This window comes from Lampris incognitus, chromosome 1 (assembly GCF_029633865.1).
Source record: "Lampris incognitus isolate fLamInc1 chromosome 1, fLamInc1.hap2, whole genome shotgun sequence".
Taxonomy (NCBI): domain Eukaryota; kingdom Metazoa; phylum Chordata; class Actinopteri; order Lampriformes; family Lampridae; genus Lampris; species Lampris incognitus.
Window position 1 is genome coordinate 12,481,419 of NC_079211.1, and position 9,132 is coordinate 12,490,550.

Sequence of the window (9,132 nt, forward strand, 5' to 3'; positions counted from 1 at the left end):
GGCAATAGTTGCAGCCTTGAGCCGCGCTCGGCTCCGTCCTCGTCTGTTCGAGACGGGAGACTGGGAGAATGTGCTGATGTGTAATCAGCCTGATGATGCATGTTGTGTAACGGCATGAGACAGGGCAGCTCAAGAGCCGGTGCACTATATGCATGGGGTGCTGTATAGGAGACGGACAGGGCTGGATTGGGGGGATCACTTTTTTTTAGTCCACTTTATTTCGCTTTGCTCTAAGGTTGGCATAAGAGTGTGAGAGGGAGAGACTGCGAGAGAGAGAGAGAGAGAGAGAGAGAGAGAGGGAGAAAGAGAGAGAGAAAGAGAGAGAGAATCTATTTAATAAAAGGCCATGTTGCGCTTTAGCAGAGCCCTTGATGTAAGTGGTGGTGCTTTCTTAAGGGCCATTGAGGAGGAGTGGATGAAAGTGAAGGCAGCGCTGGACAATATGCCAAAAAAAGCATCCAGTACCGATGATGCCGCTGTTTTGGACGGAACATCTCAAAAATGTATTAATAGCGAATTCAGCCTAAATTCATCATTAGTTCAGTTTAGAAATTGTTCATATCAGCACACAACCTCAAACCGGTCCACAATAACAACATTAATGACCCACAACACTAATGCCCCCTCACTGGTCTACACACCAAATACTGTTAAAATGGGATTAACGAAGAGCGCATCCTCTCATAACGTTGGCTGAATTCTGTCAGCTGGCCAGAAAATGAATCAATAGGGATGCTGGGCGTTTGGCATGGGGCTAAACTGTGTGGTGACACCGGAAAACTGTGGTGGTTTCAGCTCCTAAACCTGAATACAAATCGTGAGTTTGCACCAAGCTAGATCAGCGTTATCAGTAGCACAAGTTTACAGTTTATCAGCGTGGTTGAACCCTACACAGAAAGCATTACTTTGGCCCCCACAGAGTCAATATGCAGCCTGGCGCGTGGCACATCCGATCGTTTCCAAGGGACATCGATCAACTGGAAGTGCCAAACCTCTGACGTCCTATGAGGGATGCGAACCAACTACACTGAAAGTCACTCGAACCCAGGCAAAGCTCTCCGGTGGTCTACGGTCCGTATGCATGTCGCATTTATAAGAACTTGACGCCGTTCCCAGTAGACAGCCACGGGGCAGCCCGCTGGGCTGTCTATCCACCCTTCAGTAAGAACGCAGGGCGGCTGGCATGCACTTGCTACCGCTCCGTGAGCTCTGCACGGCAGCAGCCATCAATCTCTTATCAGTTTACTCCAAACACAGTTAGCGTCACCGGACGGCTTAATCCGTCACCTCCAGCCCACCGGAGCCGTACAAATAGAAATATATAGAAATACACAAAACACCGTTTGCAAGTTTTCAGCGTAACACCCGTAGCCTACCTCAGACATGTTCATTCGCGCTTGTTTCGGGTCCATTCAGAAGGAGTTTACGGCAAAAGAAGAAGAAGAAGAAGAAGAAGCAGTGGCGCGAGATAATTCCCACGGATCAGAAGTGCTTCCCAGTTTCCCGTTTCATCCCGCGCGCTCCCTCTGTCTGTCTGTCTGTCTGTCTGTCTGTCTGTCTGTCTGCACACAGGAGCGGGGGGGGGGGGGGACCCGAAACCAAAACCCAAGTCAGACCCAGACACCGGAGGGAGGGGTTTCAGACACCTACCAGCTTGACGTGCCGAACACTCTCTTCTTCTGTCATCTTGAAAAGTAGACGGGGCAGAAAAACAAACGTGAAACCCAAGTTAGTGGGGGCGGAAGAAGGAAAAAGAAAAGAAGAAGCCAAAAGCAAAACGCAACACACCGCCGCTCAGTCGGCGGAGCTCGGGATGTGGATTTGGGGTGACAGAAAAGAGCGCCTCGTTAGCGGATCTCGCCCTTCGGAACCAAGTAAAAACACGAAGGCAGCAGCGCCCCCCTCCTCCTCCTCGCTCGCCCGCCCGCCGCCGCTCCGTCGGCCACCGCTCGCAGGCAAAAGCTGAATATTCAACTTTGGGATGAGGGGGGGGGGCGAGCGCGCGAGCGAGAGAGAGGGAGGGAGGGAGGGAGGGAGGGAGAGCGCAGCCAGACAATCGCAGGAAAAGCGGCTCCTCCCACCCGCCCCATCATGCAACCCTATAGGCGAAAGAAAAGCCGGCGGGTGGACGGATCTGCCCCGCGGAATGAAACTCCGACCCCCTGCGTCATAAACGGCGAACGCCAACTTGACTCGGATGAATGAGACGAGGTGACTCGTGGGCTCCTCCACCCACATGGCTTGATAATGATTTACTCCGCAAATCACGGTCTTCCGTTTTCTTGCGGAGGAACATAGTGAGTGATGCAACTGGGAGAAACTAGTTTTACCAGGCATGGGAGGTATAGGACACACACAAACAGAAAGCTGAAAGTCCTACAACAGAATCGATCAGCGGAACGGGTTGATATCCTACTCTGACGTCATAAACAACAGGCAGCAAACATGCTATTATGATGTGTATGGACCTCTGTTAATATAATGGTGTGTATGAGTTAGCGCTGGGTGATATGGAAAATATTATCATCATCATAACCACAGGGAAATTATTACACACAATTATATATATATATATATATATATATATATATATATATATATATATATATATATATATATCACAATATCTCCTTACATGTCCAAAAATATCATGTTTATAAAACCCCCATCAGGGTTCATCACACTGACCTGGCGGGTAATGTAAAGTAGAATTTCAAACCAATACTAGTTTTTGAACAACAGCCTGCTCCCTTCCAATACTTCTGACGTCATTTTAGGTCATGGAGTCTCATTATCACTAGCTAAGACGTCACAATATGAAAACACCACAATCACATCCCGATACAACACCACTGCAAGATGCTAAGCGATAATATTGAATTACAGCCCAGCCGTAGGACCAGCGGAGGCAATTTTACACTTCCAGTTTGCAGATTACACACGTGACGGGTGTGACCATATAGTAGCTGTGCCTGTGGCATTAATGCATTGTTTGTGCAGTGTGTGTGTGTGTGTGTGCATGTGTGTGTGTGTGTGTGTGTGTGTGTGTGTGTGTGTGTGTGTGTCCTGCCTGTTCGGTGTGACCAATTGCCCTATTGTGTGTGGGGCCTTGTGCAGTAACAGGGCGGAGGTGAGGGGTTTTGCAAGGGCTCCCCACCAGACTGCTCCAGCATGTGCTGTCTGCTTTCTGCCAGCCGGTCCAGCACTCCTGGATGACCTAAGACAGCGTGTGATGCCGCTTCTCCTCATGGCTCCCACGGCACAGCCTCGCTGTCTCTGTGAAGGCCCGCTATGCGATGCCTCTATCAGTACACCATGTGCATTTGTAACTCCATCAGGCACATTCGTCTCAGGAGCGACACACACATTCTGTACAAGGGCAACGATAACACTGTAGAGAAGAACTGGGACTCTGCACGTCCACGACTTTCTGCTTACGTTTATCATGTTTCATTACTTCCTACAACCCCCCCCCCCGACAATGTGATCTCGTAATGTGTAGTATTACACAATCTTGCACTGTGATGTTTTAGCTCCTATACGTTCATGGAGACATTTGAAAATAGATTGCATTGTAGTTTGTCATCACGTAGCCTTTAAGCCCCAGGTTCAGAGGACACCGGGGTTGATACTATGCCTGGACATGTCTGATAACACACATAACGCTCCTCTGCTATGGAAAGCTGTACCCAATCCCGTAACATTAACAATTCAGCGCCCGCCATATAGCTGGAAAGCAGACGGGATTTATCTGATGTATTGCCCAGCATGTGCTGTAAATCACATCTGAAGTATAGTAAACCCAGCAACACCTAACAGCAGTACACACAGTTAGTGGGGTGAGGTTGTTTCCATGTTGGATTCAGAAGCACAGAAGCCACATGAACTGCCGTTTCTTATGGAATAGAGAGGACAGACAGGAACCACCTGTAAATGAGCCGGGTAACACATGCAGTATCACAGGCCACTATGGCTAAACATGTAGACGAGTGGGCGTCCGGGTAGCGTGGTGGTCTACTCCATTGCCTACGAGCACGGGGATCGGTGGTTCGAATCCCCGTGTTACCTCCGGGTTGGTCGGGGCGTCCCTACAGACACAGTTGGCCGTGTCTGCGGGTGGGAAGCGGATGTGGGTGTGTGTCCTGGTCGCCACACTAGTGGGGCGCCTGTTCGGGGGAACTGGGGGGGGATAGCGTGATCCTCCCACACGCTACGCCCCCCAGGTGAAACTCCCCACTGTCGGGTGAAACTCCCCACTGTCGGGTGAAACTCCCCACTGTCAGGTGAAACTCCCCACTGTCAGTTGAAACTCCTCACTGTCAGGTGAAAAGAGGCGGCTAGTGACTCCACATGTATCGGAGGGGGCATGTGGTAGTCTGCAGCCCTCTACGGATCAGCAGAAGGGGTGCAGCAGCGACCGGGACGGCTCGGAAAGAGTGGGGTAGTTGTCCGGATACAATTAGGAAGAAAAAGGGGGGAGACATCCAACCAATAAATCAATAAATAAATAGATGGATTTAGAAACACAGGAAACATATGACCGGTCGTTTCTTATGGAAGAGAGAGAGCAGAGAGGAGCCAGCGGTAAACGGGCCGGCTAACGCAGTATGACAGGACACCAAGGCTCAACATGTAGGCGCGGCATCGGCCGTGCCGTGCCAAACATGCAGGTGCACCCCGCCAACGTCAGTAAGTCCAAAATCCCGTCTGTCTACTTTCCTTTCTGCAGCTTCAGTCTCGGTCTGTCTGCATCGGACAAACACACACGCAGTCCACCTTCCCCGCAAACCGAGGCGTGGTCTTTCCCTCCGTTTATCAGACCTCCATCTATACATCCACCTGCCCCGGTCTGAGATACTGCCTGCCTGCCTGCCTGCGGCTTACAGAGCACAGCACCACTATGAGTCGCCTCCCAACCTGTCAATCAAGCTGCCGGGACGCCGCGTGGTTACCTGTTTAAGGTGGACCGTGGATGAACTGGTTTACTCGCTTATATACGTAGTGTCTGTATCTCTCTCGCAGGCAATCTAGAAATATCGTATGCAGGTTTATGAAAGCATGCTAAATAAATGTCCAAAAAATAAATAAATAAATGTATGCATAAATGAAAAAATGAATGAATAAATGAGCACATGGATGAGTAATTAAATCCGCTGAGAGTTGATGCTCTGGTATCTACTCCTTCCTCGGCTGCACGTCATGTTGGGGTTGGCTTCTGGTTTTATCAGTATATACAGGCAAACTCAAAACAGCACCACAGAGCAAATAAATAAATAAAGGCAAATATATGCAGAGGAGGGTTTTTTGAAACCCGCACGAGCTTAGTGAAACGGCAAATTGATGTACGAAACAGCCGTTCTGCAAGGGACCGCCACGAGACGTCTTTATAATTCAGGTCTGAACAAGCGCAACCAGATCAGCAGAGGAAGCACGCGGAGGTCTGACGGCAGGACCAGACGAACGAGGGAACTGGTGTTTTGGTTTGATCGTGCAGAACCAGAACGGCCCGGAGAACCTGGACGTCTCCGCTCCTCCTGAGTTGGCCGTAAATAGCAAAAATACAGTTCTCAGAGATGAGGCACACCGCAGATCCACAGCAAGTCTCTCTGTCTACCTGCACATATCATCACACTCACCACACACACACACACACACACACACACACACACACACACACACAAGACCTGTGGTCGTGACTTTTACTGCCTGGAAATGACAAAAGAAAAAACAAGTCTGAACGAATTTGATTTATGGAGCCATAACCAGACTGGAAGACAACAAGAAGCTACAGAAAGTAGGAACAAGAAGCAACAGGAAGTAAGAACAAGAAGCTACAGGAAGTAGGAGCAAGAAGCTACAGGAAGTAGGAACAAGAAGCAACAGGAAGTAAGAACAAGAAGCTACGGAAGTAGGAACAAGAAGCTACAGGAAGTAAGAACAAGAAGCTACAGGAAGTAAGAACAGAGCTACAGGAAGTAAGAACAGAGCTACACGTTTTCAACTTGCCCCAAAGGAAGCAGACCAGATATTGGACTTTGACACGCTAAGATGTTAATATCAACCAAAATTATATATATATATATATATATATATATATATATATATATATATATATATATATATATACATACACTACCGTTCAAAAGTTTGGGATCACCCAAACAATTTTGTGTTTTCCATGAAAAGTCACACTTATTCACCACCATATGTTGTGAAATGAATAGAAAATAGAGTCAAGACATTGACAAGGTTAGAAATAATGATTTGTATTTGAAATAAGATTTTTTTACATCAAACTTTGCTTTCGTCAAAGAATCCTCCATTTGCAGCAATTACAGCATTGCAGACCTTTGGCATTCTAGCTGTTAATTTGTTGAGGTAATCTGGAGAAATTGCACCCCACGCTTCCAGAAGCAGCTCCCACAAGTTGGATTGGTTGGATGGGTACTTCTTGCGTACCATACGGTCAAGCTGCTCCCACAACAGCTCAATGGGGTTCAGATCTGGTGACTGCGCTGGCCACTCCATTACCGATAGAATACCAGCTGCCTGCTTCTGCTCTAAATAGTTCTTGCACAATTTGGAGGTGTGTTTAGGGTCATTGTCCTGTTGTAGGATGAAATTGGCTCCAATCAAGCGCTGTCCACTGGGTATGGCATGGCGTTGCAAAATGGAGTGATAGCCTTCCTTATTCAGAATCCCTTTTACCCTGTACAAATCTCCCACCTTACCAGCACCAAAGCAACCCCAGACCATCACATTACCTCCACCATGCTTAACAGATGGCGTCAGGCATTCTTCCAGCATCTTTTCATTTGTTCTGCGTCTCACAAACGTTCTTCTTTGTGATCCAAACACCTCAAACTTGGATTCATCCGTCCACAACACTTTTTTCCAGTCTTCCTCTGTCCAATGTCTGTGTTCTTTTGCCCATCTTAATCTTTTTCTTTTATTGGTCAGTCTCAGATATGGCTTTTTCTTTGCCACTCTGCCCTGAAGCCCAGAATCCCGCAGCCGCCTCTTCACTGTAGATGTTGACACTGGTGTTTTGCGGGTACTATTTAATGAAGATGCCAGTTGGGGACCTGTGAGGCGTCTGTTTCTCAAACTAGAGACTCTAATGTACTTATTTTCTTGCTCAGTTGTGCAACGCGGCCTCCCACTTCTTTTTCTACTCTGGTTAGAGCCTGTTTGTGCTGTCCTCTGAAGGGAGTAGTACACACCGGTGTAGGAAATCTTCAATTTCTTAGCAATTTCTCGCATGGAATAGCCTTCATTTCTAAGAACAAGAATAGACTGTCGAGTTTCAGATGAAAGTTCTCTTTTTCTGGCCATTTTGAGCGTTTAATTGACCCCACAAATGTGATGCTCCAGAAACGCAATCTGCTCAAAGGAAGGTCAGTTTTGTAGCTTCTGTAACGAGCTAAACTGTCTTCAGATGTGTGAACATGATTGCACAAGGGTTTTCTAATCATCAATTAGCCTTCTGAGCCAATGAGCAAACACATTGTACCATTAGAACACTGGAGTGATAGTTGCTTGAAATGGGCCTCTATACACCTATGTAGATATTGCACCAAAAACCAGACATTTGCAGCTAGAATAGTCATTTACCACATTAGCAATGTATAGAGTGTATTTCTTTAAAGTTAAGACTAGTTTAAAGTTATCTTCATTGAACAGTACAGTGCTTTTCCTTCAAAAATATGGACATTTCAATGTGATCCCAAACTTTTGAACGGTAGTGTATATATATATATACACATATATATATATATATCCCATCCATTAATTTTCCAAACCGCTTATCCTAATTAGGGTCACGGGATGCTGGAGCCTATCCCAGCAGTCATTGGGTGGATGGCGGGGAGACCCCCTGGACAGGCCACCAGACCATGACAGGGCCCACCCACCCCACACACACACACACACACACACACACACCTTGGGACAATTTAGTATGGCCGAGTCACCTGACCTACATGTCTTTGGACTGTGGGAGGAAACAGGAGCCCCCTGGAGAAAACCCACGCAGACACGGGGAGAACATGCAAACTCCACACAGAGGACGACCCGGGACGACCCCCAAGGTTGGACAACCCCGGAGTTCGAACCCAGGACCTTCTTGCTGTGAGGCAATAGCGCTAACTACTGGGCCCCCTGTGCCTCTGATGAACATTAATGAAAAGCAGAGGGGCTGGTGACAGAATGAGGGTAGGCCAGCAGGCCGGCGGGGAGTGCTGTGGACACAACACATATAACACACTGACCGGTGAGGCGTCAGTCAGCCTCTGTGTCCCCACACTGCTCAGCATGGGAGCAAATAACACATCAAGTTACGATCACTGTGTGTGTGTGTGTGTGTGGGGGGGGGGGGGTGACATAAGTAAACCCGAGCGTGGACTCGCATTCGAGATGGCATGCTTGCATGTGCGCGCCCAGCAACACACACACACACACACACACTGTGGGGGGGGGGGGGTGACAGAAGCAAACCCGAGCGTGGACTCGCATTCGAGATGGCATGCTTGCATGCGCGTGCCCACCCACACACACACACACACACTGTGGGGGGGGGGGGGTGACAGAAGCAAACCCGAGCGTGTACTTGCATTCAAGATGGCATGCTTGCATACACATGCACACACAAAATGGCACACATTCACAACAAATCACCACACCCGCCTGGGCAGCAGGAAGGTACGGAGGCGACGCATCATCTCTCTTTTCACCCCCCTCCCCCCAGCCTCCAAGCTCACCAGGGACTCACAGCAACACCCTGTACACCAACTGCACAGACATGAAGGCGACGGGGGGGGGGGGGGGGGGGGTAAAATCTTTAAATTAAAGGACGTTTGGCCGGTTGTTCCCAGTAGCCTCCAGAGAGTGAAGGTTATTCTTGGTGTTCTTTGTCTGCGTGCATTTCGTACTCGCGTGTCCCACCACGGTGCTCATATGAAAGAGGGAAACAAAAATACAACAAGATTTTTATGTGGTCCACCACAAAAATGTACATAAAACATAACGGTTTCATGTCTTGCACGTCGCATGTCATGAAACGGTCCATGTTTATAGTATGCAATTTACTGGAGCACGGTAAGTATACGATACTTCATACAGAACCCTGGAATA

The 9,132-nt window shown here is 48.3% G+C and overlaps 1 protein-coding gene across 1 annotated transcript in view; it reads right to left on the reverse strand.

Moving 5' to 3' along the window:
* The window catches only part of mid2 (midline 2), a 181,243-nt gene extending 179,304 nt beyond the window's left edge, over nt 1–1,939 (reverse strand). Inside the window, exon 1 of the mRNA XM_056274541.1 lies at nt 1,651–1,939. The gene's annotated coding sequence lies outside the window, so the exon portion shown is untranslated. The remainder of the gene's footprint in view (nt 1–1,650) is intronic.
* Nucleotides 1,940–9,132: the final 7,193 nt, after the last annotated feature.